Below are 13,061 nucleotides of genomic sequence, written 5' to 3'. Positions count from 1 at the left end.
GAGAAGAGTAGTTGTATATTTTCATAAAATACACCTAAGTCAGAATTTATCAGAGAAACAGAAGCAATACGGGCTTATGTATATTATACATTAGTGAAATACAAAGATATATATAAAGTGATTTATTATATATAAATTATTATATATTAAATATAAAGAGATTTATTTTAAGGAATTGGCTTATGTGATTGTGGGGACTAGGAAGTCTGAAATCTGTAGAGCAGACCGGCTAGGATCTCTAACAGGAGCTGAGGTTGCAATTCTGAGCAAAATTTTTCTAGGAAACTTGTTTTTGCCATTATGGCCTTCAACTCATTGGATGAGGCTCATCCACATTTTTTAGGGTAATTTCCTTTACTTATTGAACTGCTTGTCAATGTTAGAAACATCTACAAAATACCTTCACAGAAATACCTAGACTAGTGTTTGATTAAATAATTAGAAAATTATTAATTATTACTTTATTAATTTAATTATTAGAATAATTAAATAATTAGAATCTAGGGCCTATCTATGTTGATACATAAAATCAACCATCACACCAACTATTGTGAATTGCCTTCTATGTCACTTTATCTGCTCTAACAACATTTAATGGCTTATTTAGAGTTAGAAATTAGCAATTTGAATAATGGTATGAGAGGTAAGGTGCACCACGCAGCCATTGTACACTGCTGTCCTGGAGTGGGCAGCAGGGATGGACAAATTCATGCTGGTCCAGAAGGTGATGTTGGACTGGACCAATGGGAGGCTCTTCCAAAACAAGTTTGATTGTCTTTTCTACATCAACTGAAGAGAGATGAACTAGAGCACCTCAGAGCAAAGCATGCAAGACCTTACCTCCAGTTGCCGGTCAGAGCCCAGCATGCCCTACCGGGGGCTTGTCTGAGTTCCTGAGTGCCACCTTTTCATCATAAATGGCTTTGAGGAGCTCAAGTCCTCTTTCTACAATCGCCAGGGACCCTGGTGCCTCTGCTGGGAGGAAAAACAGCTCACAGAGCTTCTCATTAACAGTCTGATTCAGAATAAGCTGCTGCCTTGGTTGTCTTTGCTCATCATTGCCAGTCCATGGCTTTGGAGAAACTCCATCACTTGCTCCAGCATCCCAAGAATGTAGAGATCCTGGGCTTCTCTGACACAGAAAGGAAGAAGTACTTCTACACATATTTCCACAATGTTAAGCAGGCTGGTAAACCCTTCAATTTCGTGAAAAACAACAAGTCCCTTTTCACTCTATGATTTGTCTCCACCATATGTTGGGTCATTTGTACCTGGTTCAAGCAGCAATTAGAAAGTGGCAGGGGGGATTTTGAGACAGACATCCAGGACACCACAGCAGTTTACATGATCTACCTCTGAGTCTGCCAGGGACCTCAATTTTCCAGCCCTTGCTCTTTGGTGGCATATGGTCTTGGGAATCAGAAAATCCCATTTGAGGAGCAGGACTTCCAGAAGCATGGCTTGATGGGATGGATATCTCTTCCTCCCTCAAGGAGATCATCTTCCATAAGGACATCAACTGTGCAGTGTTCTACAGCTTCATCCACTTGAGTTTCCAGGAGCTCTTTGAGGTCATGTACTATATCCTGGATGTTGGGGAGAGTGGGTCCAGCCCAGAGCAGAATGTGAGGATGCTGTTGGCTGAGTAGGGTTTTCAGAAAAGAGCTTCTTGGCACTCCCCATGTGAATGAGGAAACAAGAAGCTACCTTGAGAAAAGTCTTTGCTAGAAGGTCTCCCCTGGCATCAAGGTCGAACTATTGGAGTGAGTCCAAAGCAAAGCTCAGAGTGAGAGCTCTACCTGCAGCAGGGTTTCTAGTAGCTCTTTAGCAGCTTTTATGAGATCCAGGAAGATGAATTTATCCAACAGGCCCTGAGCCACTTCCGAGTGGTCGTGGTCAGCAATATCACCACCAAGGTTTCCTCCTTTTTGTGTGATGAACTGCAGGAGCATCCCAGTGCTGCACTGGTACAGGGCTGCCTACAGTGTGGATGAAGAAGAGGGGTGAGATGGACTTCTGGGTCCAGATGCTATTGGCATAGTCAGCCAAGAGGAATGTTTTGCCAGACATCTACAATGAACAGCTTGCTGATGCTCTAAGCTCTAATCCAAATCTGATAGAGCTGGTTTTGTATTGCAATGCCCTGAGAAGCTGGGGGGCGAAGCTTCTCTGTCAAAGACTCAGACACCCCAAATGCAAACTTCAGAATTGAGGCTGAAGAGGTGCTGAGTTTCTAGCCCTGCCTATCAGGACCTCACAGCAGCTCTGATATCTAATAAGAATTTAATAAGGATGGACCTAAGGAGCAATGACTTGGGGTTGCCAGGCATGGAACTACTCTGTGAGGGGCTCCAGCATCCCAAATGCATCCTGCAGATGATTCAGTTGAGGAAGTGTCCTCTGGAGGTTGTGGCTTGCCAAGACACTGCCTCCTTGCTCAGCACCAAATCCACTGGAGGATTTGGGTCTGAGGCTTTTCTGTTAAGCTTGAGCCACCCAGTCATTGGCTGAGGATCTTGCAGTTGAAGATTTGCCAAGTCACTGCTGCTGCCTGTGAAGACCTGACTTCCACCCTCAGTGTGAATCAGAGCCTGGCAGAGTAGGATCTAAACTTGAATGACCTGGGGAACCCAAGTGCTGCTGTTGTATGAGGGTTTCAGGCATCCAAGTAACCTCCAGACCCTCTGGTTAGGCATTTGCTGGCTCAGTTCTGCAGCCTTTGAGTGTCTCTCTGCTATGCCCTCGGCCAACCACCACCTCTGGGAGTTGGATCTGAGTTTGAATGACCTGGGAAACTGGGGCACATGTTTGCTGTGTGAGGGCCTGTGACACCCCACCTGTGGACTGCAGAAACTATGGTTGGATAGCTGTGGGCTCATAAGCAGAGATTTGAGGTTTCTCTTCTAGCCTGGGGGTTAACCAGACAATGGCAGAGTTTATCTGACCAACAACATGCTGGGAAACACAGGTGTCAGGCTGCTATGATAGAGCCTGAGTCATCCCAGCTACAAACTTCAAGTCCTCTGGTTATTTGGAACAAGCCTTAAGAAAATGACCCACGGAAGACTGGCAGCACTTCACCTAATAAAACCTTACTTAGACGTCAGCTGCCGAATCTTTCTATCTACTGCTTCTTCTCTTGAAGTAAGGAGGGAGGAAGATCATCCCAGGACCTGCTAATCAACATAATGATAAGGCCTTTTATTTCCTCAAGAGACAAATTCATATGCAGAATAAATCCTTTCTGCTTGGGGTTTATGTAATCATCATGTGACTGAGCTTGGAGTTTTAGTCTGAAGAATCTTGGTGCCATGGAGAGAATTTAGAGAAAGGTCCCAGATGATTCTAGAGCAGTAGCTCACAGCTGAGAGTGATTTTGCTCCACCAGGGGACACTTGGCAATAAAGAGACATTGGGGTGGCGGAAGCTACTGGTATCTAGTGGATAGAGGCCAGGAATCCTGCAAATACCCTAAAATGCACAAGGCAACTCCTACAGCAAAGTATTTGACATACATGTCAATTGTGTCAAAGTCGAAAAACCCTATTCTCAAAGATTAATGGTGCAATAAAGATAGCAGAGAGTCTGGAACACTGGTGAATCTCAGAATGCTTGTTATGCCACAGCCCCAATAACAAAACTTGCAATCTTGTTTTTCACTATGATTCTGACCCCTGTCTGGAGCCAACTGGACCATGGTTGGACACCTGCCATTGTTAGCCAAGTATGGGCCAGCCAATAACTTATACCATGCTTTGGATGAAAACATGAATGGAATCAACCAGGATTTTACTATCGGGAATTTGAGCTAGGAAACTTCAGACAGACTAATGATTGTTGGGAAACTTCACAAGAATTCCATGAGCATGCCATGCTGAATCCGTAGTGAAGATGTCTAGAAAGACCAAAATTTACTGGGAAGTGGAAGAAATTTGTAGAGATAAAAAATTTAGTGACCTTGTAACTTATGAAATGTTGAAAAGGAAGTAACTCAGATTCTGAAGACATCATTCCTGTGGATATCAATAAATGTTCCATGATTACTCACATTAAATAAATAAAGTATGTTGATATTGAAACATGTAAATTAGCTATTTGAGTAAGACATTTATTAGGTTCTTAAAACTTAGTGTATTTTTTTTTTAGAAGAAACTGAACAGAATCTTCAAAATGCATACATCAAGAAATTTAATTAGCTACGAAGGTGAAAAGCGAGTTTTGTATTTACCATTTGTGTGACAGAAGTCACTGTTTTTTGTTGTTGTTTCTTTTTTTCACAAGGGAAGTAGATTTTCTTGTTACTGACAGTACAAGAAATTTTTCCGTATTTCATTTATATTTTTCCCTTATCTTCATCTGATACATTTTAAAGTTATTTAATGTGAATCTATAACTTTTGTCCTTTCAAAGGTTTTAATAAAAGTGTGGTGACATACTCTGAGTGTTCAATTCCCTTATAATACACTGAATAATGATTGGTTCTAAGAAGCAATTTGGTTCAAAAAATGACCAACTATTCAACACTTACAGCACCTTTAAATTAGAAAATTTGCTAATTGGATTTGTGCTTTTCTAAATCTAAGTAAAATGTGTGAATCATTTCTTGCAAAATCACTTTATTATAATTATTTTGCCTTAGAAAAATGATGTAGGCAATGTACCTTGTGCACATTCTGAAAATTACATACTATCATATTAAGTACAAATAAAGCTGTATATTTTATGTACACTTACAATTTTGTAGATGATAGTAATGATTTGAAAATATTAACTTGACTTCAATTTTGGCAAATTCTAATTTTGGCAAACACTAAGTCTGGCAAATTATGCTAGCATTTCATCAAAACATTTCCTCCTTCATCCTTAGTTATAGGACTATAGCCAAGCACAAGATAGAGAACATTCCTTAGCCTCTCTTGCACTGAGATGTGACATTGTGACTAAGTTCTCTCTTATAGAATGGGAACGGAAATGATGTATTTGTAACAGAGTGTATTTGACTCCTCCGCCCTCTCTTTTCCCCTCTCCTGAAAGAATGCAAACTATAGCAAAGCTTATGAATAAAGGAGACAAAGATGGGAGGATCTGAGTCCATTGAGAAGAGCTACTTGCTGCCCTTGATCACCTTTCCTGTATTGTTAAATGAATGATAAATAAAATTAAGGATGATTGTGCCATACTTTGTTATTTTTTTAGAGTATTTTAATGTAACCTAACTGATTTCCTATATTAATTTCCTGAGGCTGCTGTAACAAATTACCACAAATGGGGTTGTTTAACATGTTAGAAATATATTCTCTCACAATTCTGCAGACTAGAAGTCCAAAATCAGGTTTTAGCATACTACTTTCCCTCTGGAGGCTCTAGAGGAGATTTCTTCTTTGCCTTTTCCAGTTTCTGGTCTTGTGATGCATCACTCCAATTCTGCCTCCATCTTTAATATGACCTTCTTTTCTTTTCCCCTATCTCACTTTCGTGTGCTTCTTTATAGGGATTCTTATCACTGAATTTAGGAGAATAATCTCACCTCAAGATCTTAATCTAATTACATCTGCAAAGTATGCTTTTTTCTAAATAATATTATTCAGATGTTCTTGGGGTTAGGATGTAGACATTCAGTCTACCACAGTACCTTTAAGAAATGTTATGGGATTTTGTATTTTTTCCACTCTGTAGTTGTACTATCTATAATGTATTGTATAGATCATATAAACATTCAATAAAGAATGCTTAAGTCTTTAAGTGGAGCCTTTCACAATTTTGTGTATCAGTTACAAATGGGAGTTCATAGTTTCTAACTTAACTGACATTAAAGTAAGATTTATCTGTAATGAATGAAATTAGAAAAATAGCAAATAAAAAGAGTAAATAATTGAATTATAAGTCTGTTTTTTACTTTCTTTTCTTTCTAGGAATGGGAGATTTACATAAAAAGAGATTAAAATGCTAACAATTCCACTGCAGAAGTGGATCACTATAACATGATGTTAGAATGGAACTCTTTGTATCTCAGTTTCAGCTGAAGCATAAACACAATAAGAACCAAGAATTCTCGAGACAGAAAATGAAAAATTTTTTAAAGGAGGGGAATCGCTAAAGAGGATTTAATTTGAAAAGAAGTCTTTGTGGCTTTCTCCAGGATAAGAACAGGAGATAGGAATGAAAGAATGCAATTTCTAATTCAATTATAATGAATAGGCTTCAACAGAGCAATTCAGAGCATGTGCTATGTGCTCTTGAAATTGAAGGCCAAGAAGGACTATTTCCTGACCCATGCTTGGGAAAGATCAAATTACCTGTAAGGTAGCAGGGTAAATGCCGCATTTGCCAAATAACTGTTCTTCCTTCTGGGAGTGATTAATAAGTGCATGAATCCCAGTGAGTTCTTGCAGTAGTGTCAGCCTGACCTCATTTTAGAACGGAGTCTGCCCAAGAGGGAAGTCTGACATAGTAAAGAATCTCAGCAGTAAGAGAGTTACTGAGGAATGAGCTGCAGAGGAAGCAGAGACAAGGCCCACACACTCAGAAGGGTCTGGAGGGGTCAGACTCTGAAGAACCCACAAAAACATCCACAGGGCAAAGTCATTCTTAAACATCTGCCACATCTAGAGTGCACCAAGCTTCTTACGGCATTTCAAGTAGATTAAGAATTGCCTGTGTGTCAATCTAACTTCTCCTCCTCCTGCTCTGAGAAAGGGGATGGGAGCTGTGAATGAGAAAGAAAAGCAAATGTCCATGGCCCTTCCCAGGAAGGAGGTGGCAACCCTACAATAAGAAACAACTGGGAAATGAGGGTGGGGTGGGGGATTTACTGCAAATGAATACAGTTTTCTGTTAAAACACGTATTTATAACACAAGAATTTGTTCATGCACATTTGATAATCAGGTGAATAAAACCACAAAAATGGAAATCATGTTAGCTGTTAATTTTCTCTAAGCTACCAAGCAACACTAGATGTAGGGAAGTGAATACTTCCTAGTCCTTCTCTTGCCCTTTCACTGACTTTTCTGTAACCATCCACTCCAACAGTGAGAAAATCTAGCTTCCGCCTTCCACCATAAATTTACTTAGTTGTTTAAATCCAGTATGATGTATAGTCATTTCAGAATTGTTAATTCATACCCCCATGGAAAAAACCTTTCTCAACCAGATTGCAGTACTGGTGTGGAGTTCCCTTTGCTTTCATTTTTTTTTATTTTCCACTCAATTCCAAAGTTAATTAAGTTGGCTCCTTTTTATCTCACCTTATTTGGTGAGATGGTTTCACACATTTATAAGGCAGGTAGGTTTTTCTTTTTGGTCACATTCTTTATTCTATTCTGGAATCCTCTGACTTCCTTAATTTAAAAAAAATACATGCATTAAAGTCCATTCTTTGTGCTTTAAAGTTCTGTAGATGGGTTAGGGTCATGTATATCCAGTTACAATATCATACAAAATATTTTAAAATAAAATGCCTTTTCACTGTCTTATAAATAGAATTCCTCTTTGCTTTACCTATTCAATATATTCCTTCCAACTCCTGGCAACCACTGATGTGTTTACTATCTCAGCAGTTTTTAATTTTTCCATAATGTCATATAAATGGAATCATACAGTATTCAGCCTTTCAGACTGATTTCTTTCACTTAGCAGTGAACATTTAAGATTAACCCATATCCTTGTTTGGGCTTATTAAGTTAACCCTTTTTTAATTGCTGAGTAATACTGCGCTATACATATGTACTCCTGTTTGGTTTTTGTTGTTGTTTTTTGTTTGTTTTTTTAATTTATTCACCTATTGAAGGGCATCTTGGTTTATTCCAACTAGTGATAATTATTATTAAAATTGCTATAAACTTTCAGATTTTTGTGTGGACATACATTTTCAAATCAGTTGGATAAATATCTACAAGCATGATTGCTGGATCACAGGTTAAGACAAAATTTAGCCTTCTAAGAAACTGCCAAACTGTCTTCCAAAGTGGGCGAACAACTTTGCATTCCCAGTGAATGAGAGTTTCTGTTACTTCACATTCTTGTCAGAAACTAATATTGTCAGATTAAGGAAGTTATCAATTCTAGTTGGTCTATACTAGTATCTCATTGTTTTAATTTGGAATTTAATGACAAATGATATTGAGCATCTTTTCATATGCTTCTTTGTCATCTGTATATCTTTCACATCTTGGTGAGATTTTTTTTTCAGCTGATTTGTCCATTTTTAACTAGAATTTTAAATTTCTTATTGTGGAATTTTAAGAATTGTTTTTGTATTTTGAATAGGTGCCTGTATTAGAGTTTTTCAGAGAAATAGACCTGTAGAATATAGGAGATAATGATAGATAGATAGATAGATAATAGATGGACGGATAAGTAGATAGATAGATATAAAGGAGATTTACTATCAGGAATTGGTCTCATGCAATTATGGAGACTGAGGACTCCTACAATATGCCAAGTTCAAGCTCGATACCCAGGAAAACCGGGAGGTTGTAATTCAATACGAATTTGAAGGCCTGAGAACCAGGGGAGCCACTGGTATGAAACCCACTCCAAGGGACAGAGAAGAAATGCGATGTCCCATCTCAAACACCGAGGCAGAAAAAAAGGGATGAATTTCTCCTTCTACGTTTTGATCTATTCAAGCCCTCATCTGATTGGATGATGCCTCACTGGGGAGGTCAATATACTGAGTCCACCAATTCAAATGATAATCTCATCTGAAAACACCCTCACAGACATTCCCAGATATAATGTTTAATCTGAGCGATACTGGGCAGTTGAATTGACACATAAAACTAACCATCTGATAAAGATCAGATATGTGTTTTACATATATCTTCTCCCAGTTCGTGGCTTGCCTTTTCATTCTCTTAACATTCTCTTTCATAAAGCAGAAACTTTCATTCTTATATAGTCCAATTTATCAATTTTTTAATGTATCATGCTTTTGGTGTCATATCTAAAACCTCATCAACAAGATTATGTAGAGTTTCCCCTTGTTTCCTTCTAGAAATTTTATAGTTTTTCCTTTGACATTTATATCTCAGGTGCATTTTGAGACAATTTTTTGAAAGGTGTAAGGTCCGTATCTAAGGTTTTTTTTTGTTTGTTTGTTTTTTTTAGATATTGATTTACAATTAATTCTTCCAGCATCATTTGTTGAAATGACTATTCTTCTCCCATTGATTTGCTTTTGTGTCTTTATAAGAAATCAGTTTTAGCTATATGTTCATGAGTTTATTTTCTTGACTCTCCATTATCTTGCACTGATCTATGTGTCTATCATTTTGCCAATACCACACATTTTATTACTAAGTTTTATGGGAATTATTGGAAATATTGTGGTTTCTCAAACTTTTTTCATCTTCTTCAGTATTGTTTTGGTTATTCCAAGTCTTTTGGCTTACCACAGAATTAAGTGTATTGAAATAGAGAATCTATTTGCCAGGTAAAACAGTTGCTTAGGAATCATTAGAGAGTTTGAAAGGGGAAGAAATAATATATTTATAAACATGTATATTTGGAATCTGGAATAGGTTTTTATGCAAAATATTTTGGCAAACTTATCTAACCACTTAACACTAAGCATGAAAAAATAAACCATAATAGATTCTTGTAATCTATGATAAAGCTAAAAGTACATGCTAAAATTAATACAATACCATCATTACTCTGAAACATATTCCCTTAGTTGATTTGCTAGAGTGTGTCCTGTAACAGCCAGGGACTTTGGAAGTAAATATATTCCTGTCCTGACTTAGTCATCATGGCACTGGGAGAACTTGGAGACATTTACTTCTGAGTTCCCCATCTTTAAATGCAATTAATATTGCACACACTCAGCCAAATGTTTTAAGCATAATTTAGTTATATTTTACATTTTAATACTAAAGAAAATTAAAACTATATCTTAATGTACAAATTAATGTGGACATCATACTCTCATGAATTTACAAGTAGATAAATTAAATCTCAGTGTTGGTTCTACCCCAAGAAGGTAAATTGATAAATGACTAAAAATTATTAGCGATAATTCCTACACAAGAACTGTGAACTTGCTTAACTTGCATCTGGGATTCTTAAATTAATGTTTTCTTTTGGGAAATACTCAATACATTTTCTTATGTTAAATTGATGCAGTCATCAGTGTGGATAGTCATTTTTCATGTCTGCTCTTTAACCACTAGTATGATACACAGTTTTATTATTTCACATGAATTATTTCACATTTTCTCCATACTCAGTAAACAACTGCCTCAAATGTTCACTTCTGCAAACTAAGATAAATTGTAATGTCAGAAGTGTTTCCCTTTCCTTTAATTTAGTGTGGTTAGAATCTGTGTCTCTTTCTAAAATTCTTATTTTTTGAAGTTTAAATTTGTGTACCCTTTTGAAAAGAATAGAATCAGCTAACTTGATATAAATCAATATTTCTCAAGTAAAAGCTGAAATTGCCCAGAGATAGTTAATCTCATTCTCAAAGATTTTCTAGTATATTAGTTGACTGTATGTTCCATTAAGTATGCACTCTGAGGAGCTGAATGAATTCATGTATTAATAGCTTTACTTCGTTAGTAAATCTATATTCATACCACAAGATTTCATAAAATTGCCGTTTTAGTATGAATAACAAGAGCAGTTGTGTAACAAGGGCATTAAGCTGTTTAGTGAACAGGAATACTGAAGTTAAATTAATAGTTTAGCATGTTTACATATCAGGAAGAATATGAAAATTAAGTCCAAATAAACACTAAGAGAATGGCAAATGGATCAACAAACTATCAGTAAATGAATGTTTGTATGTTGCATAATGCAAAACTGTTTTCAGTGATGCACTTAACTACTGCACAACTAATTCATGAATATACATTATGTATATCCTATACTATTAGAGCTATAAGCATTTAATGTCAAATTTGTGCAGAATATATTACCTATGCGCTTCTAAAAATTAAACAGCTAATCAAAACATGAAATATTTTACTTCATTTCTTTTTGTCAGCAGAGAAATTATTAGTTAGCATCTTTGCTTAAAAGAATGAACATTCTATGTAAAGCCACAAATTTGCTTTTGCTAAGGCAATTAGAACTCTTAGACATTCCTGTCAATCTAAGTGGAGTGTATGGCTGCAATTTACAGTTTGCAATAAAGATTCAAAAGTTGATAAGTTATATAATTGGACTAGTTGCTTGTGATTGTACATTTTAAATCACATCCAGTCCTCCGTTGGAAGTAGTCTAGCATCCATACTTGGAAAACTGGGAAATCAGCTCTCTTCAAAGGGATTTGGATCATGGAAGTAACAATTAAGTCATCACTGCATAAAAGATATATTTGGAAGTAGTGCACAGGGAGTTGAGATACCTGTAAATGTAATCAAATTTGACAGATTTGTATTTCATCTCCTTACGTAGCATAATTAACTTGCAGGGAAACCACAATGTAGGTGAGTGTTTTTCAATCTTGACCAAAGGTTACAGTCCCCTGGGACATTAAAACAAAACAAAACTCACAATGATTATTCAGAATCTCTTACTGTGGGCCTCAGATATTTGTTTTTTTCTAGGAAAAAAAAATGCTATCTAGTTTATTTCATCATTCTTATTTCCAATACCTGAATGCTGACACCTGTGCAATCCTAGAAATTAAAAGAGTAATAGGGCTTCCCTGGTGGCGCAGTGGTTGAGAATCTGCCTGCTAATGCAGGGGACACGGGTTCGAGCCCTGGTCTGGGAAGATCCCACATGCCACGGAGCAGCTGGGCCCGTGAGCCACAATTGCTGAGCCTGCGCGTCTGGAGCCTGTGCCCCGCGACGGGAGGGGCCGCGATAGAGAAAGGCCCGCGCACCGCGATGAAGAGCGGTCCCCGCACCGCGATGAAGAGTGGCCCCCGCTTGCCGCAACTGGAGAAAGCCCTCGCACGAACCGAAGACCCAACACAGCCAAAAATAAATAAATAAATAAATAAATAAATAAATAAGAAAATCCTTTAAAAAAAAAAAAAAAAAAAAAAAAAAAAAAAAAAAGAGTAATAGTACATCAATTATACCAATTTTCTCTTCTGATATTGGGGATATTAATGAAAATAATAGAGACTAAAATTCTAACAAATACATGCTAACAGTGTAAATTGAAGTAAATTTTCAACTTTCTTAACCTGAGCAGAACTGGGAATGGGGAAGTAGAGACGTGGCTTCATTTTAATGCTTAAAAATACCCTTCCCCAACAAGGTGAAATGAGAATGAAAAAGAGGGAGAAAATCCTATCACCAAAAATATCTATGTATATTGTTATTTTCCCCCACAAAATTTCTTCTACTATATTGGGGTTAATGTAAAAATTGGGGGACATGTTGTCCTGAGATTTTACAAATGTTTTGAATTTGCTCCAGACAAAACAAATGTGACAGTCAGACCCTTGATGCCATGAGCATGCCTGATTTGTGTCAAACAGTAAAGATGCATGATATCAGGTGTCTATGTGATTGAATTGTTTCAAATCCAGTTACCTTCAAAGTCTAATAAAAATTTCAAATTCAAATCTAAAGACCAATGAATAATCATTTAAAAACATAATTATCTATTAATAACTACTTAACAATTGTTTTCCATTTTTTGAATACCTGTAACAAAGAATATTAGGGCGGTAATTAAGAAGATTAGCTCTAAGTTGCAATGACCTTATTCGAGATTGCCCTATGTCCCTGGTTATTGTTATATGTAATCTTTGTAAAAATATTATTTAGGTTTGGTGCTCTTTTTCCTTGTATTTTTTCCATTCCAAATTAGAACAAAAACTGAGACTCAATTTCATGTCTGTGGGAAGGAGTTAACCCTATCTTTGACTGTCTAATTTGAGCATTTAAATGTCATGGGGCAGAGCATGGGACACAGCATCCATTTAAAAATAATACACTGTCTCTTTGGAGATAGCACTGTCATTTATTTTCATTTTACTGAGGCATCTCTCTTTAAATTGAAATACTTATTAAAGGGAAAAGTGCAACTCCCTGAGACATGTAACCAAAGGATGAGATTTCTTAATTCACATCTTATCTGAAACACATTTTCCC

At 36.8% G+C, this 13,061-nt stretch overlaps 1 pseudogene; it reads left to right on the top strand.

Annotated features, from left to right (window-relative positions):
• Positions 1 to 300: 300 nt before the first annotated feature.
• Positions 301 to 8,306, top strand: LOC103014023 (NACHT, LRR and PYD domains-containing protein 12-like; annotated as a pseudogene).
• Positions 8,307 to 13,061: the final 4,755 nt, after the last annotated feature.

The sequence above is a fragment of the Balaenoptera acutorostrata genome, chromosome 18, assembly GCF_949987535.1.
Source record: "Balaenoptera acutorostrata chromosome 18, mBalAcu1.1, whole genome shotgun sequence".
In the NCBI taxonomy this organism is placed as follows: domain Eukaryota; kingdom Metazoa; phylum Chordata; class Mammalia; order Artiodactyla; family Balaenopteridae; genus Balaenoptera; species Balaenoptera acutorostrata.
Note: the sequence above shows the minus strand (reverse complement) of the source record. Positions and strands in the feature narration are given on the sequence as shown.